The 9,860-nt window shown below is 44.3% G+C and overlaps 1 protein-coding gene across 5 annotated transcripts in view; it reads right to left on the bottom strand.

The window, feature by feature from the left end:
- The window catches only part of Phf24 (PHD finger protein 24), a 72,135-nt gene that overhangs the window by 51,673 nt on the left and 10,602 nt on the right, over positions 1–9,860 (bottom strand). The gene's annotated exons all lie outside the window — the stretch shown is intronic.

Genomic DNA, 9,860 nt, shown 5'->3' with positions numbered 1-9,860 from the left:
GTGTGTGTGTGTGCAAGCGCGTGAGCGCCAGGCCACTGGTCTATGTGAAATTAAACCCAGGTTAAATTAGGATACAGAAAAAACTGGTACATTAACTTAAAGGAACTGAAGATAACCATTTTCCTGCTATCTTAGAAAACTATAGCTACTGGGAGTCTGCTCATGTGCCCTACAGATCCTCAGGGTTGCAGCCTGGCCCTTTCTCCATGTTTGAACTTCTAACATTTGTGTGGCTCTTGCTGTTCTCATGTGGGGACATTTGGGGTCTTTTCCCAACTGGGAATAGCTTGGATGACAGAGAGCTCTGAGGGAGGGAGACAACAGGAGACCGAATCACATGCACACACCCTGAGTCTTCTCAGGCTCCAGATAGATGGGGTGGGGGTGGGGGATACTGGCTGCACAGAACAACATGGGTACAAACGTGGAGACTGAGCTGGAGTAACCCTTGAGATGTGGCAGGTGCCTGAAGATCAGAGAGAAGGTTCCAGAGGCAGAGGAACACCGGAGGGTCCTACTGTTGCTTTCTCATCTCAGGTACTTTCTAGGGACATGGCTGCCTATACATGACAATATAAAAGCTTACTTTTTTGTTGTTGTTCCTTGAATATTGGCTTATGGGGTTAGATGCAGATCTGAGTCTCTTAAACATTAACCTAAAAACAAGTCAGCTGTGCGTCCTACAGGCTGATGCTTCAGTTTCTTGTCTCTTTCAGCTTCTGTCAACCTGTCCCGGGCTGGGTTCTCACTGAAGTATGTTTCCAGTAAGAATATAGTCTCAGCCTAATCCTCACTCTTGACACTGAAGTACATTTAGAGCCTTTTTTTTTTTTTTAATGTTAGCACTAGAAAAAAAATATGTCAAAAAAGGTCTTCTATATCAGTTCTCTATGTCCTTTCTGTGCCTCAAAACGTCATTGTTTTTCCTGTACCATTTAAATGATCAATTTCCTGGTGGTCAGATCTGTAAAGAGACAATAACACAGTTCCTCTGAGTCTTCATAAGTACCAGGAGAAAAATGTCCCTGATTTTCGTGGCACTCCCCCTGGGCTCTTTCGCTTCCTTTTAAACCCTTTACTGACTTATCTCTTGATTTGCTCCAACAGTGGAGCAGTCTTTATTTTGGTCGCTAGGCTTGTGGGATCCTGGGTATGACTTTTAGTAAAGAAAGTCTTGTACCTGCCCCTCCGAACAGGAGCTGTCAAACATTTTGAATGACAACTCTGAAGATGTCAGGTTCCTTCTATTCTAGCAGGGGGCAAATTGGCTGGATCAACCTCTGACAAGAAATCTGGAGGTCTATACCGCCCGCCATGAGAAACCTATGAAGCAGGTGGACGCTTCCTGACACAGAAGGCTTGAACTCCTCCTGACTTGGCTATGTCCCAGTGAGTTTAGGGAGACCACCGACATTTTTTTTTCTTCCTCATCTTACAGTAAATGATAATTTCACACATGGAACAGAAGCTCAGGGTTAGCACTCTTTATTATTCCAATGTAGAAATGTAGGAATGCTGGATCTGTAACGCTACAGACATGCTACGCTGGGGATGCGGTTATCCAGACCAGAGCTGAGAGTCTCAGAGTTACACGATGCTAGGTTGTTATTGACTAAAGAGTCCCCAGTTCCAGGGGGCGGAGCAAGATGGTGTGGCTGAAGGGGATGGAGGGAGAGACAGGCTGGCTGGCTTAGGCTCCTGATGTCTCTTCAGCTCTTCTCAGGAGGCCATTGTATGGATTTGAATATTTACAGTCGTGAATTCTCCTTCTGTGTGACATGCAGCTGAGACCCAGTTCAATAGCTCCTTACTTGTGTGGGCATGATGCTTGTTACGATTACAACAGCCTGAGGGCACCTGCAAACCCCATCACTTGAAACCTTTGCTTAGGGTCCCAGTGCCAGGAAAATAAACATTATTCCCTGATTTTATGTTCCTCTCTCAACTCTTTATTATCTATAGGAATGTTTGTTGGTTACAGGCTCATGCTACCTATAGGAGATATTGCAGTAAAGACCAGACAAGGGAGTCTCACACACCCAAGACTTGTATCTTGTGGTGGAGGTAACAATAAATAAGGGACTTAGTGGCATAATACTTGGACAATAAACAATATGGATGTTTGATGGCGGCCTAATATAAACCATATATGGACACTCTAATCCTACCTACCTATAACATCTCCACAAACACAACCCCCGATTTCAATATGGGTACAAGGTGCACAGGGTACAGATTTGGAGAACAAGGCACAGAGCCAGAGGTAGGAAGCAGGGGCTTACCCCAGGAGTGGGAACAGAAGTCATAGCTCAGTGCAGGAGAAGACTTTACTGGGTGGAAAAGAGAACTCACCCTGTGTGTTGAGAGGCCTCACGATTTCCTGCTAACAAAGAGTGGTGCTTATCTGTACCCTGGTGGGACTTAGGGTTTTAGTCAAATTTTAATCATATTCATTTACTTCTTATCCTTCCCCATTATGGACACACACAGACACACAGACACACACACACACACACACACACAGACACACAGACACACAGACACAGACACACACACACACACACATACACACACACACACACACACGGGGAGGGGTGCTAAAGAGAATGAGCTCATAATCTAAAGAAAATCTAAAGAAAATAAAGGAGGAAAATGGAGCAGATGGAGGACAAGTGAGATGAAAGCTGATAGACTTTCAAAATGTGGAGAGCTGAAAACCAGATGGACTGGTGGTGACTGGTTTGGGAGCCCAGAGAAAGGGAAGGCCAAACACTTTGAAGAAAAAGGCAAGCTCGGGAAGAGCCCAGGATTCACACAACTATCTCAGGAAGTGGGATGGAGGATGAAGACAGACTCCCAAATCTCCTCTCCCATACCTCACACAATCTCCCCTTGCAATATCCCTTCTCCCAAAGATGGCAGCCTGGGCCACCAAACTCGGGCAGTTGGCAGGCGCAGACTAGAGGGAGCTCAGAGAACTCTCGGACAGCGCCTTACTCGCCTTGCGGCACTGCCTTCTGGGAAGGAGACCGGAGGAGGATTCCTAGCATGGGATTTGCAAAACCTAAATAATTTACTGTCTGGCCCTTCCTAGCGTACTATCTACAAAGCCTACATTATTTATTATCTTGTTCTTCACAGAAAAAAACCCACTGACCGCTGCATTAGGCTGTAAAACTCCAAGCGTTTCTGAAATCTAAAGTATGCAAAGTTTAATTTTAAGATTCCATTAATATCCTTAACATTTCCTGGATAATGAGGATGATAGAATCACGAGGAGAAATAATTTTATGGAATTCTTTTTTTAATGTTTGTTTTATGTATATGGGTGTTTTGCTTGCTTGTATGTCTGTGCACCACATGCATGCCCTGTTTCTAAAGAGGCCACTGGTCTCCTGGAACTGTAGTTATAGTTGGTTGTGAGCTGCTATGTGGATGCTGGGAACCAAGCCAGGGTCCTCTGGAAGAGCAACCATGGCTCCAGTCCCTTTACTGTATTCTTATTTTATTTTTAACTTTTTTTGGTTCTTTGAGAATTTCCCATCATGCACCTCAGTCCCACTCTTCTTCCTCTCTCCTCGTTCCTGCCCTTCACCCTTGCAACCTCACCCCAACAGAGAAAAAAAAAATCTCATTGTGGAATCTGTAGTGTATCATAGTGTGTCCCACAGTATATCCTTTTGTCTAAACTTCTTTGCTTGCAAATGTTCATTGCTATTACTCCTTAGTCTGGTATGAGCCCTCTGGCTTCTGCTACTCTATCAATACTGGAACTTCACTGGGACTTCTCTTAGATATCGTGTTGTTGCCCTTTGTCCTGGAGATACTGTAGTTTTGGATCTGTGAGACTGGCTTTCTCATGCACTCCAGCAGTTCATCAGAAGGGTAGATTTTGGGGTGGGCTAATTCAAAGCCCTGGATCTGGGCCCGAGAGGTAGCTGAGCTGGTCAGCCCACCAGCATCCCTGCTCTCATGCCCTAGGGCTTGGTCACCAGCAACCTCCCTCAACTCCATCCACAAACCAGGGCCAACTCTATCCTACCGCTCAGGCCAATTGCAGGGGCCGCTCTCCTGAGTGTGCAGCCGGTGAAGGACATGGCTGGTTCTCCTAATCTCATGATTGGGGCCGGCTTTCCCATCTGCCATAGGTGTAGAGGCACTAGGAAATGAAGCGGAGCTAGAGCCATCCCACAGCTGACAAGAGGCAAGGCTGGCTCTCACATGCTCACTTGTGTCTTCAGGCTTAGCTGACCTGAACTGCCCCCCCCCACCCCCCCCCCGGTCCCATGTGCCAGCTATAGACAAAAGAACCACAAGCTAATTAGCTAGTTCATTTCATGAGTGTGCATTAAATATTATATTAACAGATTTTTAGATAGCAGATAATCCTCTAATACATTTGCACAGGTGTTGCTTTTCTAAAAAAAGTGTAAATTAAAATTATATTTAGTGAGCAGCGTTTTGTGTGTTTCTTGGGAGACTCCATGCACCCAAATCTTATCTATAATTTATTTCAACCCTTACGGTCAGCTAAGAGTCTGCAAACGATAGGTCTGCTTTGGTTTAGTTTTCTTGTACTGCTGTGAAACAAGCCCAGAGTCTGGTACATGCAGGCAGATGGCCAGGGAGCTATGACCCAGTGTGAAAGTCACAACTGTTTTCATATACATGCTTATGATTTCTAGAGTTACAACAATTTCATAGAGCTTTACTCCTTCAAAAAGATACTCATGACTGTCATTGCGTTTAGATCAATACATAAATTAGGAATTTTTAAATTTAGAGGGTGTTATGAAAGAAGGGACAATTTACTCAACTCAGAAAATTAAATTAGAAAAATTAAGGACTTTGGGTCATGGAAAATTATTTATTTATAAAAACCAAAATCTTGCCGGGTGGTGGTGGCGCACGCCTTTAATTCCAGCACTTGGGAGGCAGAGGCAGGCAGATTTCTGAGTTTGAGGCCAGCCTGGTCTACAGAGTGAGTTTCAGGACAGCCAGGGCTACACAGAGAAACCCTGTCTCGAAAAACGAAACGAAACGAAATGAAACGAAACCAAACCAAACCAAACCAAACCAAACCAAACCAAACCACCACCACCACCACCACCACCACAACAACAACAAAAACCAAAACAAAACAAAAATCCTGTGTGTCGTTATTTTTGTAAGGTAAGGTAATTTTTTAGAGATTTGGCATCATACTTTTAACTTTGGCTTTGAACTTAATCTGTCTCTCCTTAGCACGTGACTGTAGATTAGAGACCCCTGTGCAACTGTATGTTTAGTGTTCACAGAAGAAACATGAGAAGTCTGATAATTCTTTCATCTCCTTTAGACTCCAAACTATTTACTTATTTGAATTGACAATGCATTGATCATGTAAGCATGTTTTAAAAGAGGTCAAAGCTGAAGACTAGCTAGTGAAAGCTACTTATGTATTTATTTGGTGAGAACTCTGTGAGCTCATGTCCACAGTGTGGGTGCACGTGTATGTTTGTTTATACATGTGATGCGTATGATGCTCAGAGGACAAACGTAGGTTCCTCACTCAGGTGCCCGCCACCTTTTTTAGATTTTGATATCGTTTACTTGAGACAGGGCTTTTCACTGGCCAGGAACTTGTTATCTGGGTTAGGCTGGCTGGCTGGCTGGCTGGCTGGCTGGCTGGCTGGCGAGTCCCAGGAATCTACCAATCAGAGGGGCTTTTAAGCTCATGCCACCATGGTAGACTCTTTCAATTATTGATGACATGAAGTGTAATGTGTGGGGCTCCATGGGCTTCTGAGCAGGGGCTCCCCTCAACAAATGCTCAGTCCCTTCCCTCGTCCCTTAAGCCCCTTTCTCTTTTCTTGTCATCCTCTCAGGACTGCATGTGCACACACCCACAAAGACCGAAAAATCTCTGGAGAAATGCACCCACACAGATGTCTATACCTAGAAACGCATATGGTCAGGTTCAGAAGACCCAGCTCCGCAGAGCCTGTTCATGTGATGCCGAAAAAATATACTCACAGGCAGACATCCACAACCTCGTTTTCTACACAAGCACAAAGTAAAATTCCAAATTCACTGAATTCAGATTAGTTGTGTACAAAATAAAAGGCACTCAAAGTTCTGGAGTCCTCCTGTTAGCCCCACACAGTCCTGAAGAGATTTTAGCAGGCCACAGACACATACCGAGTCCTACATTTGGATCACTCAGAAAAACCAACCAACCAACCAACCAACCAACCAACCAACCAACCAACCAACCTCTCTCACCCAGCCACTAGCTTAAACACCCTCATCCGGAAGGCTTTCCCAGATTACTTCAGCCCAAACAATCTCTCTATTTTTACAGAAGGAGATCTGCATAGCAACTCATCTACCAGGCGCGCCTCACGTTCTTGGATTACTCTTGTATGGATGGATGCCTGGTGATCCCTACTGTTCAGAAACCATGGGACTCACTCTGTGTGTAGGTACAGGTGTGTCAGTGCTCACAGAGGTTAGAGGACTGGCTGCCTGAGATATCATTCCCAATGCATCATTCATTGAAAACAACAACAACAACAACAACAACAACAACAACACGCTCTTTCTGGTCTGGAAATTGCCAAGTGAGAAAGGGGGTGAGGAAAGGGTTATTTTTTTGGGTTTTGGTTTTTTATGAGGCAGGGCTTCTCTGTGCAACCCTTACTGTCCTGGAACTCACTCTGTAGACCAGGCTGGCCTCAAACTTTGAGATTCTCCTGCCTCTACTTTTCAAATGCTGGAACTAAAACCTTGTACCATCACACTCGGCAAGGGAAAGATTTTTAAAGGTGAAAACCACAAGAAGACCTTGAGTGTCTGTGCAAGCAAGCTAAGTGCTGGTTGGATTTACCAAGATGAGACAGTCAAGGTGACCTGAATGTCTGCATAATCAGGTCACGGAAGCCTAAAAGCAGTTTGTCATAACAGGTAGATGGTTACAGATGGACACTTCTGGGTTGCAGGGAGGGAGGCACTGAGTCAGAGTTGCTGGAAATTTATCTCCCACGGACTAGAGTCAGAAGCAAATGGTTAGTGGGTTCCAAGATGGATGTCTAGCGTAAAATGGAGGGCTTTTAGTCACCACACTGCTTTACTATATAGTGATGGGTATAGGTTCTTCTCAAAGACCTCACTCTCCCCAGGGAGTTGGCTAAGTTTCCTGTATGACACTTGAGTTTCCTCTTGTTGAGATGGTTGTAAATCCGACTACAGCAAGACATAAGTCCAATTAGACAGCTGCTGGTTGCTGCTAAGGTATGCATGCCACTACTACATCCTTGGGATGTTAGATTTTGAGAGAAAGGGGAAGGGCATCTTAATAGAATCTGAAAATAGGGAACCAAAGAAAAAGGCTGGACCCAAAGACCTGCAGTATTCTACAGGGGCACACCTGGTTCTTCTGACTGAGTCTGCACGTCAGGTGCTAACAATGATGCCTGTGCGGCTCAGACCAATGACAATAGCACCTGAGAGAGACACACTTGATAGAAGTTCATCAATAGTAATCCTAAGACCACCAGGTTGGCTTAGAAGTCATTATGTACCCCAGGCTGGCCTTGAACTCATGGACTTGCCTCAGCCTGGCAGGAGGGGTGCCATCCTGTACCTGACCAGATTTTAGTCTTAATGAGACAAAACTTGTCAATTTGTTATTCTATGGATCATACTTTTCCTATAAAAATTTGACAAATTTTGTATAATCCAAGATTGCAAAATTTTTTTCCAGAAACTTTTCATTTTAGACTATATATTCAGTTCTTTAATTCTTAAAAAGTCTGTACATTTATTAGGAGCATGGCACCTAATGAAACCCTTTTTACACTGACAAATGTTGATTCATTTCTAATCTATTAGTAATACAAAATCTTGATAGAAAGACAGAAGTTATTAAATGAATAAGTCCCCAAAAGGTTGGAACTACATGTTTTACTCTTAAATGACATTTGTAAAGACTCCTCTACTTAAATATTTAATTTTAATTTTATTTTTTTATTTTTTATTTTTTATTTTTTTGGTTTTTCGAGACAGGGTTTCTCTGTATAGCCCTGGCTGTCCTGGAACTCACTTTGTAGACCAGGCTGGCCTCGAACTCAGAAATCTGCCTGCCTCTGCCTCCCCAGTGTTACATTTTTTTAAAAGGAAGTATCTATGGACAAACTATGTAGACACAAAAACGAACCAGAATATTTGTGGATGAACTGTAAAGCCTGACTTTTTCCTGCTATGTTATACAATAACCATAAGAATAGCCACAAGTACGTTCATCCCACACAAATGTCTACCAAATGTTTTTATTATGGTAATACAGGTATTATATAAAATTCACTATTTTAGTAATTTTTAACTGTACAGATCAATGGCATTAAGTACATTTCTATCACTGTATTCCTGGACCATTCTATAGTTATTTATTTTTTGTACAGTGTGAGGAATCAATTAAAAGAAGTTGTTTTTACATCAATCGATATCAATCGATCTCAAAGCCTTTTATTGAAAGGACACTCATTTTGCCACTGAATAGCTTTGGCATCACCATCAGTCATTTGTCTATTATGTGCAGCCACATCTATGGAGTCCTTGTTTTGTTCTGTTCACATGTGGCTGGCTAAGGCCTCTTTGCTTTACTCTGATAAAACTCTTAAGTACGCAAGGACTAGCTCTTCCAGTGTTGTCTGGCTCAGGCCCGTGACAGCCAAAGGCTTCTGGGCTGGGCTGGCTCACTCGGACTTATTTTTATTTTATTTTTAAAATAAAAAAGTTAATTTGTTAATTTGTTTACATTAAATGCTGACACCCCCTTGTCCCCCTTTCACAGTGACCTTCCCCCTTCCCCCTTCTCCTCTGAGAGGGTGGGACCTCCTCTGGGTATCCCTCCACCCTGGTGCATCAAGTCTCTGCCAGGATAGGTGCTTCCTCTCTCAGTGAGGCCAGACAAGGCAGCCCTGTTAGGGAGTGGATACCACAGTCAGGCTACAGCTTTAGGGAGAGCCTCTGCTCCAGTTGTTGCAGGGCCCACATGGAGACTGAGCTGCATGCCTGCTACATCCATGCTGGGGGCCTCCTTTAAGCTCATGTGTGTTCTTTGGTTGGTGGTTCAGTCTCTGAGAGCCCTCCTGTGGAGTTCCTATCCCCTTCAGAGTCTTCAAGCCTTTCCCCAACTCTTCCATGGGGTACCCGACCTCTGTCCAATGTTTGGCTGTGGGTATCTGCATCTGTTTCAGTCAGCTGCTGGGTAGAGCCTCTCAGAGGACAGCCATGCTAGGCTTGTGTCTGCAAGCATAACGGAGTATCACTAATAATGTTGGGGATTGGTGTTTCCCCTTGGGATGGATTTTAAGTTGGGCTAATTATTGGTTGGCTATTCCTTCAGTTTCTGCTCCATCTTTGCCCCTGCATTTCTTTTAGACAGGACAAATTTTGGGCCAAAAGTTCTGTGGATGAGTTGATGTTCTTATCCCTCCACTGGGGGTCCTGATGGCTACAGGAGGTGACCTCTTCAGATTCCATGTCCCCACTGTTAGGCATCTTGGGTAAGGTTAGCAGTTTGACTCCTGGGAGCCCCCCCTATCTCAGGTCTCTGGGACTTCCTAAAGATTCCCTACCCCCACCCAACCCCTCCCCTGGCAGCTGCATATTCTCATTCATTCTCCTGGGCCTCTGGGTCTCTCTCCTGTCTCTCTGCGCACCTGAATCTCCCCCTCACTCCTTTCTCCTTCCCCTCTCTCACCCAGCTTCCCCTCCTATCTGCCTCCTATGACTATTTTTCCCCCTTCTAAGTGTGATTCTTACTTAGAATCAGGTATCCTCACTTGGGCCTTCCTTCTTGTTTAACTTCGTTGGGT

This window comes from Mus musculus, chromosome 4, assembly GCF_000001635.26.
Source record: "Mus musculus strain C57BL/6J chromosome 4, GRCm38.p6 C57BL/6J".
NCBI classification, from domain to species: domain Eukaryota; kingdom Metazoa; phylum Chordata; class Mammalia; order Rodentia; family Muridae; genus Mus; species Mus musculus.
Note: the sequence above shows the minus strand (reverse complement) of the source record. Positions and strands in the feature narration are given on the sequence as shown.